Source organism: Camelus bactrianus, chromosome 36 (genome assembly GCF_048773025.1).
Source record: "Camelus bactrianus isolate YW-2024 breed Bactrian camel chromosome 36, ASM4877302v1, whole genome shotgun sequence".
Taxonomy (NCBI): Eukaryota; Metazoa; Chordata; class Mammalia; order Artiodactyla; family Camelidae; genus Camelus; species Camelus bactrianus.
In genome coordinates, this window is record NC_133574.1 from 9,224,360 (window position 1) to 9,237,086 (window position 12,727).

At 33.8% G+C, this 12,727-nt stretch overlaps 1 pseudogene; it reads left to right on the top strand.

The window, feature by feature from the left end:
- The first annotated feature begins 966 nt into the window (after window positions 1–966).
- LOC105069284 (olfactory receptor 4A15-like) lies at window positions 967–1,852 on the top strand (annotated as a pseudogene).
- The last annotated feature ends 10,875 nt before the right edge of the window (window positions 1,853–12,727 follow it).

Consider the following 12,727-nt stretch of genomic DNA (forward strand, 5'->3'; position numbering starts at 1 on the left):
AATGTCAGTTTAATATTTCTTTGTTAAGAGAACAAATTTTGCCAGCAATTAATATTTGTAGTCTCTGTTCACAATCAAGATCAAACTTCTATAGGTATCAGGGCATTCACATTCATTTTAAAAATTCCAGCAGCTCAAAAGGAAATCTTCCGTTAAAAAGTAAAAGATGATGTAGCATCTGTAGAAAATGATTGAGTGACTTCCAAGAGCCCAGTGTAATACTGTAGTAAGCAAGCGTTGCTTCAATTCCTATTTTTCTGTTCACACGTGAATTTCAGCATCCTATCATATGTTTGTGGGCCATTTTGATGTATCCTTCCTTTAATTGTTTATGATTTTATTTATTTTATATTTTTATTTATATCTTTTATTAGTTAATTGCTTAGAGATATTTGTCTATTTTAGATATTAACTCTGTATATGACCTCAAAAATGTAAACCTTTTCTCCAAACTACTTTTGTGTATTGACATTGTTATATCTTTTCCTAAATCTATGCAAAATTTTTAAAGTGTCAAATATATCTATTTGGGATTTTAATGATTGGTTAAGATTCTTCCACCTTTAGAATGTAGAAAGTTATCTCTTTTATTAACTGGAAAGTAAATATTAAGTAAATCTTGCTTTACTTTTGTATTAAATCTTTAATAAATTTTAATTTTTGTAATAGGTATTACCTATATGTACAGTTTAATTTGCTTCCAGATGGAAAGCTAGCTGTGGCAACTGATTTATTTAATAATTTGTCCCTTTCCCACATATGTCCCTAATTGCTTGCCTCTCCATTAGCCTATAAGATTGTTGAGGTTAAGGATGATGTTTTAATCAGATTTGTATTATAATTTCTGAATGTACTGCCTATTGGTTGAATAAACAAATTATCTTAAGATTTCAAGAAGTCACTAGTAATAAATATATTACAGGTAATTTTGTCCTGATCTCTGAAATAAGACATAGAGAAGACTTTATGGAACAAAGGAACAATGTAACTGAGTTTGTCTTCTTGGGGCTCACTCAGAGCCTCCAGGGTCAGAAAATATTATTTGTTGTGTTCTTGCTCATCTACATTGTGACAATGGTGGGCAACCTACTCATTGTCATGACTGTGGTGGTGAGTCCAACTCTAGATGCACCTATGTAATTCTTTCTTGGCTACATATCATTTATGGATGCTGTTTATTCTACTACAGTCACCCCAAATATGATTATAGGCTTTATGAGAAGAAAACCATTTCATTCCAAGGCTGCATGACCCAGCTTTTCATAGGGCACTTACCTGGTGGTGCTGAGATTTTACTCCTGGTGGTCATGGCTTATGATCACTATGTGGCCATCTGCAAACCCTTGCATTATTTGATGATCATGAATAAACAAGTATGTGTTCTGCAGCTGCTATTGGCCTGGATTGGTGGTTTTTTGCATGCTGTAGTTCAACTGCTCTATGTTTACAACCTTCCCTTCTGTGGCCCCAGTATCATTGACCACTTCATCTGTGACATGTACCCCTTGTGAAAACTTGCCTTCTCTGACACCTACATTATTGGCCTCATTGTGGTTTTCAATGATGGGGCAATCTGTGTGGTCATCTTTATGCTCTTACTCATCTCCTATGGGGTCAGGAAGGGAGGCGCAAAGCCTTGTCCACCTGTGGCTCCCACATTACTGTGGTGGTCCTCTTCTTTGTCCCTTGTATCTTTCTGTATGTGAGACCTCCTTCTACCTTACCCATCGATAAGTCCTTGACTGTGTTTCACACTGTTATCACTCCTATGTTGAACCCTCTACTCTATACTCTGAGAAATGGAAAGATGAAACATGCCATGAAAAAGCTCTGGACCAGAAAAAGAAAATGAGACAGCAGGGAAATTTATTACTTATTTTCTATGAAAAGTTGCTCTTTCCAAGTTAACCATGAATGATTATTTAGCTGTAGTAAATTTCTCCTCAGGTTTAATGACTTGAGAATGATGAAAAACATTTATTATGTGAATACTTCCAATGGTCAAAACATATTTTTAAGATTTTCATAATTTTTTAGTTCAAAGCATATATTTTATGTGAAATATATTTTTAAGATTTTTACAGTTTCCTATGAAAATATGTATAGTTATTGGTTATAAAATGTCTCTGTTGAAACTACTGATTTCTGTTCTATGTGACCAGTTAAGTTATAGTTAATCCTATAAATTTATTTTAGTTAGTGGAAGATTTTCTTATGTTTATGTCTTAAGTAATGTAATCTTTCCAGAATTAATAGGGTTCATTACAGATTTTGGAAAAATAAAGTAAGAAATAAGACATAAAAACTTGGCTCACTCCTCCCTACATAGAAACAGCCCATATTAATATTTGAAGCATATGTTTTATTTTTCTATCTGCAAGATATTTTTATATATTATTTTGCTTATATTGCTCAGTATGTTAACATCAAAGAAGAGTGATGTTTCAGAGATGCAACATTAATAAACAAGAGGCTAAGTGTATTAAAATAATCTGTATGAACAAGATGTATATACATGAAATAACCAATCTTACTTATTTTTACAATTAGGAAATCATATTATCTCCTCAATTGGAGCAGCTTTGTTTGGTGTTACATTTTCATAAAGATGACTCATTAATCTTCCCAGATAGTTTAGACTATCTGGTAATACTTCTGCTGGTTTTCAATATCCCCATCTCCATTTTTGCTCATACTGTTCCATGGCCTTCTTTAGAGACCCAGGCTCTGCCTTTCGTCTGTAAATTCTTCATAAACCATAATCTGTGAGCTTCAAATATGCACTACAAAATTTGACACCAGATATTTTGAGTGATATTGTTAAGAGACATGCTGCAGTATATGTCTTTCTTATCTCTTTTATTAATGAAATACAGATTACTAGGAAGAAGCCAGGATACATTGTTCTATTGGGTCAAGATATCATTAATAAATCCTCTCTTTCTCTGAATAAGGCTTGAAACTAAATATTATCATTTTTTAAAGTGGTCAGAAGCATGCAGTCAAAGAAACTTACTATTCTACCTCCCTTATTTATCCTGGATGCATGAGGGGCTAAGGCTAGGGGGCAGTGGTGCTTTTCACTGGTAAATCACACTGTATGAAAAGCCTCATATTCTGATTTGTATTGCTATTGTTGTTATACGGATATTTCTTATATTATCTCAAAGTCTTTCCAAACATAACAGTATTTGTCAAATAATATCAAGCATTTGATTTGATTGGAATTTATGGAATTAATTCCTCCCCTTTTGGATGTTGCTATAGATTGAAAGTTTGTTTCTCTCTCCAAATTTATAAGTTAAATCCTTTATAATATGGTGGTATTTGGAAGTGGGCTGTTTGGGAAATAATTATATCATGAATGTGGAGCCCTGATGATGGGATTAATACCCTTATAAGAGAACTTTGAGAGCTCACCTGATCCTTCTGCCACATGAGGACACAGCAGATAGCTGTCTGTAAACTGAGGAGGGACCCTCACCAGACATGGAATCTGCTGACACCTTAGTCTTGGAGTTCTGAGCCTCCAGATCTATGAAAAATAAATGTTCATTGTTAAACCCATCCAGTCCATGGTATTCTGAAATTGTTCCCCAAGTGGACTAAGACAGAAATTTAGTTAATTTTCAAATTTGTATAATTCTGTCAAATGATGAGTTATAAAACTTTGCTAATTATCTGTATTCACTGGTCTATAAACTCCCTCATGTCAGGGAAAAATTTTAAATATCTTTATGTTCTCATAATACATGGGACATAGAATCCACTCCGTATACTGTCAATTGCTTGAATTCTTAATCTATTGGAGTGAAAATTTTTATTGATAAACTTTGATTAATTCTTTCTACATTAAATATATATATTTGCCACAAATATTTACTCTTCTTTGACATTTTCTACAAATACTTATCATGTTATTTATGCTGTAATAATGGCTATTTTTATATAAAGATGTTGTTTTAATATTCTTTAACTTTTGGATTTCTTCTATCACGTCACTTTTGGAAAATCCCATTTCCTTCCACTAATTTTATAAATTTTAACTTGTTGTTTTTTTTTTAAATAACTTTTCAAAACATTTTATATTTAACCCATCTAGAATTTAGTTTTATTAGTGATTAGGAAATATCTAAGCCTACTTTCCCCCAACAGGTAAAATAATCTGACAATATTATTACAAGTTCCAGTAATAATTTGAAATTTTTCCATTTACTATGTCAGGTTTTATACTAACTAGAAGCTTCAATTTTGGGGCATTTTTTTTCTCGTCCTCCTTCACTTTCCCCTCCTCCTCTAAATTTTAGGATTATTCTGCAAAGTTTGAAATCTTCCCAGAAAAAGATATTTAGAAAGTTGTGACTCTACATATTTATTTTGAGGAAAACATGTTTTAATATCTTATTTTCTTTTCCAGAATAAGACACATATTGTGAAGGGTTGATTGATGTCTCAATAAAAATTTGTAATCTTCTCTCTAGAGTGTATCTTGCCTTTTAGTTTTCTTAAAAAGAGGGCTTTCTTAATTATATTTAATTCACATTTTCAATGAGCTGGTCAGAAAGGGTTTGATGTCTTTCACTGGCATGAATTACAGCACAATCCTCAAAGCCAGGAGCATATGTCTGTACTCAAACATTTATAGGCCTGTATCCAACAATACACAAGTCTGTATCCCACCACACACTCAGATCTGTATCCAGCCTCATGTGAATCTGTATGACCACCCGTATGTGTATATTCAGTGATATGTAAGTCTGTATAAAATTTCATGTGTGTATCTATATGTGAACACACATGGGTCTGTATCTGACAACACATGGGTCAGTATTTGACTACTGTTATGACTGCATGTATGTATGTATATGCATATGTATCTGATATGATCACACATGAGCATGTATCTGTCCACATACAGGGCTATAGCTTGCCATTCACTAGTCTGTATCTGACTGTATACAAATTTAGGAAGAACTTGATGGAACAATTCTGTTTCATGTGGCATGGACCGAGATCACTCTTCAGTTGATTGATGGACATTTAAGGATAGTCCAAGATGAATTCACTTATATGAATGAAGCCTTAGTAGAGATGACTATAGGATGGGACTCTTCTGGGTCTCTTTCCTCTCCATGTAGATAGAGGGTAATGTAGAGAATGTCTGCCCAGTGAGGTTCTCAGACTTGTAAAATGACAGTTCAGGGCTCCGAGAAGGAAGAGGCAAAAGTTATCAGGCCAGTTAAGTCTCATCCCATCATGACATAAGATTGAAGTCCAGGATATCAAGTTTTATTATTACTATTATTATTATTATTTTTGCAGGGAGGATGTAATTAGATTTATTTGGTTTTTCATTGGAGGTAATGAGGATTGAACCCAGGACCTCGTGCATGCTAAGCATGCACTCTACCACTTGAGCTATACCCTCCTGCAAGATATCAAGTTTTAAATTCAGACTGCTCTTCACATCCAAAGAAGCAATCAACAAAATAAAAGGTAACTTATAGAATGGGAGAAAATAGTTGCAAATCTTATATCTCGTAGAGTTAATATCTAAGAAATATAAGGAACTTTTACAACTCAAGAGCCAAAAACCAAAAAACTCAATTTAAAATGGGCAAAGAACTTAAATTGGCATTTTTCCAAAGAAGACATACAGATTGTCACTAGGAATGTAAGAAGGTGCTCAACATCACTAATAATTAGGGAAATGCAAATCATAACAAAAATCAGATTCTACCTCACACCTCTTAGGATGGCTATATGAGATTTACAGGAGAAATTAAATGCTTGTGAGGATGTAGAGAAGAGGGAACTCTACTATGCAGGTGGTGGGAATATAAATTTGTTCAGCTACTATGGGAAACATTATGGAGATTTCTCAAAAAATTAAAAATAAAACTACCGTATGATTCAGCAATCCACTTCTGTGTGTATATCCAAGAATATAAAATTAGGAACATGAAGAGATATCTATACTCCCATGTTCATGGCAGTATTATTCACAATAGCTTAATATAAAACCTAAATGTCCCCTGATTGATGAACGGATAAAGAAACATGGTATACATACATATGTATATATGTATGTATGTAAATATATACATATACATATAGAAACACAATGGAATATTATTCAGCTATATAAAAGAAGTGAATCCTGCCATCTGTGACAATATGGAGGGACTTTGAGGGCATTATGCTAAGTAAAATAAGCAGAAATAGAAAGACAAATACTTTATTTTAATATAAGCATTTAAAGCTATACATTTTCTTCTAAGTACTGTGTTGGTCTCAACCCATCCATTTTGTTACAGTTTTATTGTCTAGTTACAAATATGTGTTAATTACATTAAGATTTCTTCTTTGGTTCATGGTTCCTTTAAATATTTATTGCTAAGTTTCCAAATAATTGGAAGATTTTTCTAGATATCTGTATTAGCTGTCTATTTCTGCATTGCAAATCACCTCAAAACTTAGTGACTTGAAAAAACACAAACTTATATCACAGTTTCTGTAGGTCCACATACTGAGCGTGACTTAGCTGGTTCCTCCACTTCAGGTTCTCTGACAAGGCTGCAATCAAGGTGCTGGCTGGGGCTACAGCCTCACATGAAGGCTCCCCTGAGGAAGGATCCACTTCCTAGCTTGTGCGGATGGTTGTTGGCAGGATTCGGTTTCTCAACATCAATTAAATATCTTATCAAATTATAATTCCAATTACATCCCACTGCCCTTGAAATTGTTGTCATATATTTTACTGCTACATATGTTATAAATTTCTGAATATATTATTAATCTTTCATTACATAACTAATTATTTTAAAATTTAGAAAAGGAATTTCTTCCTTTGTCTATTTAATTCATGTACATCATTTCCACTTTCTTCATTCTTTTCTACAAATTCTGATTTCTGTATGATACTGTTTTCTTCAGCCTGAATAACTTCTTTTTCTATTTCTTGTAATGTCTGTTTGCTGGCTATGATGACAAAATGTTGTCTCCTCGAGGTTGAGGAGTTTTAAAGGCATAAGTTGCCACAGAGTTTTGGCTAGTTTCCCTACAAAATTGTGACTTATGAGGGAGTCAGTGATTAACTTTACTAATGGAATTGGAACATTCAGCAGTGACAGGAGCCAGATCAGGATCAGTGACAGGTAGATCCTATTGCTCACTCAGCCTGTGTAGATCATTCATCTCTGCCACAGTGACCAACAAAATGGTTGAAAATGCTGATTGATAGCCACAGGACAGGCCATCTTGTCAACCAGATTTTTGAGAGTTTCCTCTGCAGCAAATTCTCTCTGATAGGAACTTTATATGATAAACAGATATTTTTGTGTTTGGTCCATTCTGAGTAATCCAGCTACATACACCACCTCCATATTGCTTTGTCATCCATTCTTCCATTTTTCTCTTTCCCTCAACAGTGTGTCAAATCTGTATTTACTGTCTATTTCTCCTCCCATGTGAAATGAAAGCCATATGTACTGCTCAAAATACTGCTTATCAGAAGGGTTTTTCTTCACCTTGAGTCTTTATTTTTTGCTTTTTTCCCCTTTGTTTTATGAGGGGGAGGTAATTAGGTTTATTTATTTCTGTTTGGAGGAGGTACTGGGGATTAAACCCAGGATCTAGTGCATGCTAAGCATTTGCTCTACCACTTGAGCTATACCCTTCCCTCCCCCACTTTGAGCATTTAATATCAACTTCAAGTGAAACTGCAGAGCAGCAATTGTCTACTTTTGGCCGCTGCTGCTTTACTAGGCAGATGTATTCATAAACCTGTCTGTATCTTTATTCCCTCCATCATACAGATTACTTTGGCTTTATATTTGTGTTACATTAATAAATTCTTGAATATATGTTTATAATCAAAAGCATTGGATTTTTGAGGTTTATTATTTTCTAATATATGAAAGTAAGATTTAGCTGACTCTAATAAGCTTTGATATACTGTATTTTCATTATCATTAAGCTCAAAATGTTTCCTAATTTTTGTTGTGGTTCATTTTACCCAGGAGGTATTTAGAAATGCACTGTTTTTGTTGTTGTTGTTGTTGCTGTTGTTGTTGTTGTTCTTTTTTTTAACTTTTTTATTGATTTATAATCATTTTACAATGCTGTGTCAAATTCCAGTGTAGAGCACAATTTTTCAGTTATACATGAACATATATATATTCATTGTCACATTTTTTTTCTGTGTGAGCTACCATTAGATCTTGTATATATTTCCCTGTGCTATACAGTATAATCTTGTTTATCTATTCTACAATTTTGAAATCCCAGTCTATCTCTTCCCACCCCCACCCCCTTGGCAACCACGAGTTTATATTCTATGTCTGTGAGTCTATTTCTGTTTTGTATTTATGCTTTGTTTGTTTTGTTTGTTTTTTAGATTCCACATGTGAGCTATCTCATATGGTATTTTTCTTTCTCTTTCTGGCTTACTTCACTTAAAATGACATTCTCCAGGAGCATCCATGTTGCTGCAAATGGCGTTATGTTGTCGGTTTTTATAGCTGAGTAGTATTCCATTGTATAAATATACCACCTCTTCTGTATCCAGTAATCTGTTGATAGACATTTAGGCTGTTTCCATGTCTTGGCTATTGTAAACAATGCTGCTATGAACACTGGGGTGCAGGTGTCATCCTGAAGTAGGGCTCCTTCTGGATATAAGCCCAGGAGTGGTATTCCTGGGTCATATGGTAAGTCTATTCCTAGTCTTTTGAGGAATCTCCATAATGTTTTCCATAGTGGCTGCACCAAACTGCATTCCCACCAGCAGTGAAGGAGGGTTCCCTTTTCTCTACAGCCTCTCCAGCCTCTCCAGCATTTGTCATTTGTGGACTTTTGAATGATGGCCATTCTGACTGGTGTGAGGTGATACCTCATTGTAGTTTTGAATAAATGCACTGTTTAGTTTTAAAACATAGAGTAATTTTCTGGCTACTTTTAGGTTTTGACTTTCTAGGTTATTTATTTTCTTCATGTCCAGAGACATACTTTATGACTGTAATTTTTGAAATTTCTTGGGAATTACTTTTTGGCTCAGCATACAATTACTTTTGAAGAATGTTCTGTGGGCACTTTTTGCCATTGTTGGATGCGTTGTTTCTTGTTTTAATCGATCACATTTGTTAAGGATGTTTAAACATTTTATATCTTTATAAATTTGTTGCTGTGTCCATGCTCATGCAATTAACAAAAGTTGTGCTATTATCTCCCTCTATTATTGCTTATTTACTTATTATTCCTTTCAGGTTAGTAAGTTTAAAAATATGTCATAAAGGTAGAAGTCTATTTTTTCCCCCTGATATTAGAAACAGTGCCCCTTTTCTGTGGAACCTCTTCTGGGTTATTTTATGTAATTTATTCCACTACCCTTTTTTCACCTTTTATTGTGTTATTTAAGAGGTTTATCTTGTCAGGCTCTTACCTTTCATGCTATTTCCTGCATTGTCCATCCTTTTATCTCTTTCTACTTGCATCTGTATATTCTCTTCTAATTTCTCTTATCATTTACTAGTTCCCTATCCATATCTATCCAATCTACTATTAAATTTTGAATTTAGTTTTATGTATTTTAACTTTCAAATTTATTTCATTCAATTTATTATCCATCTTGTGTTTTAATTATTTGAACACACTAAGTTTATTTTGAAATGTTTTTTTTCCATAGTTTGGATCATCTATATTTATTTTAATAGCTTTTGCTTTTCAATTATGTCTTGTATTTGCCTATAGTTTGTTACATTTGTTTTTGTCGCAGATTTTATATTTAAAAAGTTGAGAAGATATTCAAGGACTTTTATTATGCTTTCTTCTTTAACAGAAAATTTCATTTTGTTTCTGGCTGACAGGTAGGCTTGGGGAAATAAAAATCCCAGACAATCTAATCAGGAAATTAGATGAGTCAGTCTGGGATTGAGTTTCTATGAGCACTACTCTCTTTTTAGTCACCCTTACTCCAAGAGTAAAACTATTCATGGTCTCAAAGCCTGGTTGTTTTCAAAGTCCGCTTCTTGATGGGACTTGAATCTCATTTATTGCCTGCAGGGTAAAACATTTGTAGGAACTTCCACTCAGCCTTTTTAGCTTTTCATGTGTGGTTTTTACAGTAAGCCCACTTCTTTAGCAAAAAGAGGGCATCAAATGCAGGGTTTAGCTCTCTAACTTCTCTTCTCTTCAAAATATTGGCCCCACACATCCTTGATTCCCCGTTAGTTTTCTGATGACTTCAGACACATGCATTTTACACTTTTCTAGCTACTCTGGTGGCTCTTATGGAAATATTTGGTGCAAAACAACCCATTCTTGCTTTCCAGATGACAAATATTATCCCAATATTTAATTTTGTAGTTTTAGGACAGACATAGCTTACAGAGCATCACTGTGGGTTATTACATATTTTGACGCAACATCCTTATCAGTTATATTTTCAGTGTATTATACTTATTGAGACATATAAATTCAGTGTCTGTGCTTTTGTAGACACCACTGATCTAGCAAATTCTTTTTCTTAATTCAGACAGCAAGAAACATTAGTAGTTCTTTGCATTCAGCTGAAAGGAACACAGAGGTTATACATATGTATGTATTAGTTCTTCAGTTCTGAGATATAATTTAATCCACAGTAATCTGGATCATATCAGATGGTTTTTTCAAATGAAAAATAAATTCTCCATTTTTTGCCCCCTACTGGTAAGAGAGGAAGTGGCACTTAGATGTACTCTAAATCTTAGAAGTACCATGTGTGACATTTGTGTTTGTTGGATTTCATCCATTTATTAGGTAAGCTGAAAACCACCAAAACTTTGGTGGGACTCTGCACAAATTAAAGGCTTCAGTTGGTTTAGATAGGTATTTAATGACTCTTTATCTAAGGCCCATATGACCCAGAAAATGCAACATTAAACTAAATACATGTGGAGATGCAGATGCCCAGTGGAGCCCCTTGTAAACCATTCTAAGGAAATAACAGTGGAAGCCCTCAGAGATTTTATATAGAAGTAGGCTTTTGTTGGAAAATAATTCCTTTTTAGTAGAAATAATAACTCAATTGATACTGAATTGAAATAAATGGACTGAATTAATGACCTGAAGATCATTATGGTTTCAGTTGACATAGATTTAGGCCTGATCAACAATGTCTGCTTCAACCCAGAACCATACAACCGTGATTACTTGCTATTTCAAGAATTGACTGTCTACTTCAATAACTCCCTCAGTCCCAAAGCACTCTGCCTGTGAGGCTCAGGGCATCTTGAACAGATGCTCAAACAGCTAAGAGTAAGAACCTCCATTGTTCAGGATATGGTTGGATATGTTTCTCTCTTAATTTCAGATGAAATATTATTTGCCTTATCTAAGATTTCCTAACATGAAATTCATAAATTATTATTCACTATACTTTTTTTTCTTTTCAAATTACAGACTTTTTTATATATTTGGCACTTTGCTGCTCTTTTTTGCAAGATCCAAATCTTTTTCTCTCTAGGGATTATTCTGGAGGAGAAAACTATCTAGAAGTTTCTTCATTTGAATTTGTTCCAGATAGTCTATAAATGGATGTATAATGACCTTATATTCTCTTTCACATAAAATAATAATGAAAAAAAGTCAGAGTCTGTGTCTGCCTATATAAATGGAAGAATAATTTTTTCTGACAGAATAGCCCAGGAGATTTCTGAAAACCCAAACTTCTGCCCAGGCTGAAATTTATTCTCAATTGGTATCTAATCTTCCAGACATCTAATTTTCTCAGCATAGACTTCTCTTATTGTTTGAGAAGTTTGTGGAAGCTCCCAATTTTCTGAGATAAAATTGGGGAGAGGTAGAAACATGCTTTTAATTAAGGATGAGGCAGCCTTAAGGAAAAGCTATTTAAATGACCAAAAGCCTAAAGAGTTCTACTATTGCCTGTGAAATGCTCAGCCATTGGCTATTCCAAGAAGTTAAAAATCCCAGAATTTCTCTTGTTAGGTGCAGAGAGAGATTAATGGCCTGAGATATGAATATTAGACTAAACCCTCTATCAAAGTAAGGTAATTTTTGGTTACCTTACCATAATTAACTGAGAGCAGACACATTCAAATAACCAATTTCAGGGTTTTTAAATTTTTGAGTTTTTTTTATATTAGCCAATAATAGGCTCAATCAAGTTAATTTCCACTAATTAGGCCAGTATTCACACAAATAGCAGCTTTGTTTTTCTTTGCAGAAATTTTTCTAGCAGGTGAGAGTGTTCAACTGTCTTTGAAAGGCAGATGTTTATGTTGTATTTTAGTGTCTTTATATTCTAGGCATTCTACATTTACCTGAAAGACTGACGTGATTGGGAGATTGTGTGGAAATACAGAAAGTGTGACCATTTGAAATGATTTCTAGATCCATTGCTCAGCCATACAATACTATGTGTTCTATGATCACACATAAATACTTGAAGTATCTGCAGTTACCCTTAGAGGAAGAAGCACTAATCTTTAAAGACAAAGGAAAAAACCCAAGAGGTGGGTTCTTGAAACAATTAACAAGGGATAATCACTGAAAATTCATGTGTTATGTTGTTAAATATAGCTATAATCTTAAATATCATATATTTTCATTGGAGGAAGTCTCAGTTGAGAAAATCAAGCTAGAAAAAACACAGACATTAACTGGAATATTTGTATGTATTTGGTGTTAGTATTACAACCTGAAAGATATTTATTGTCCATTTTCC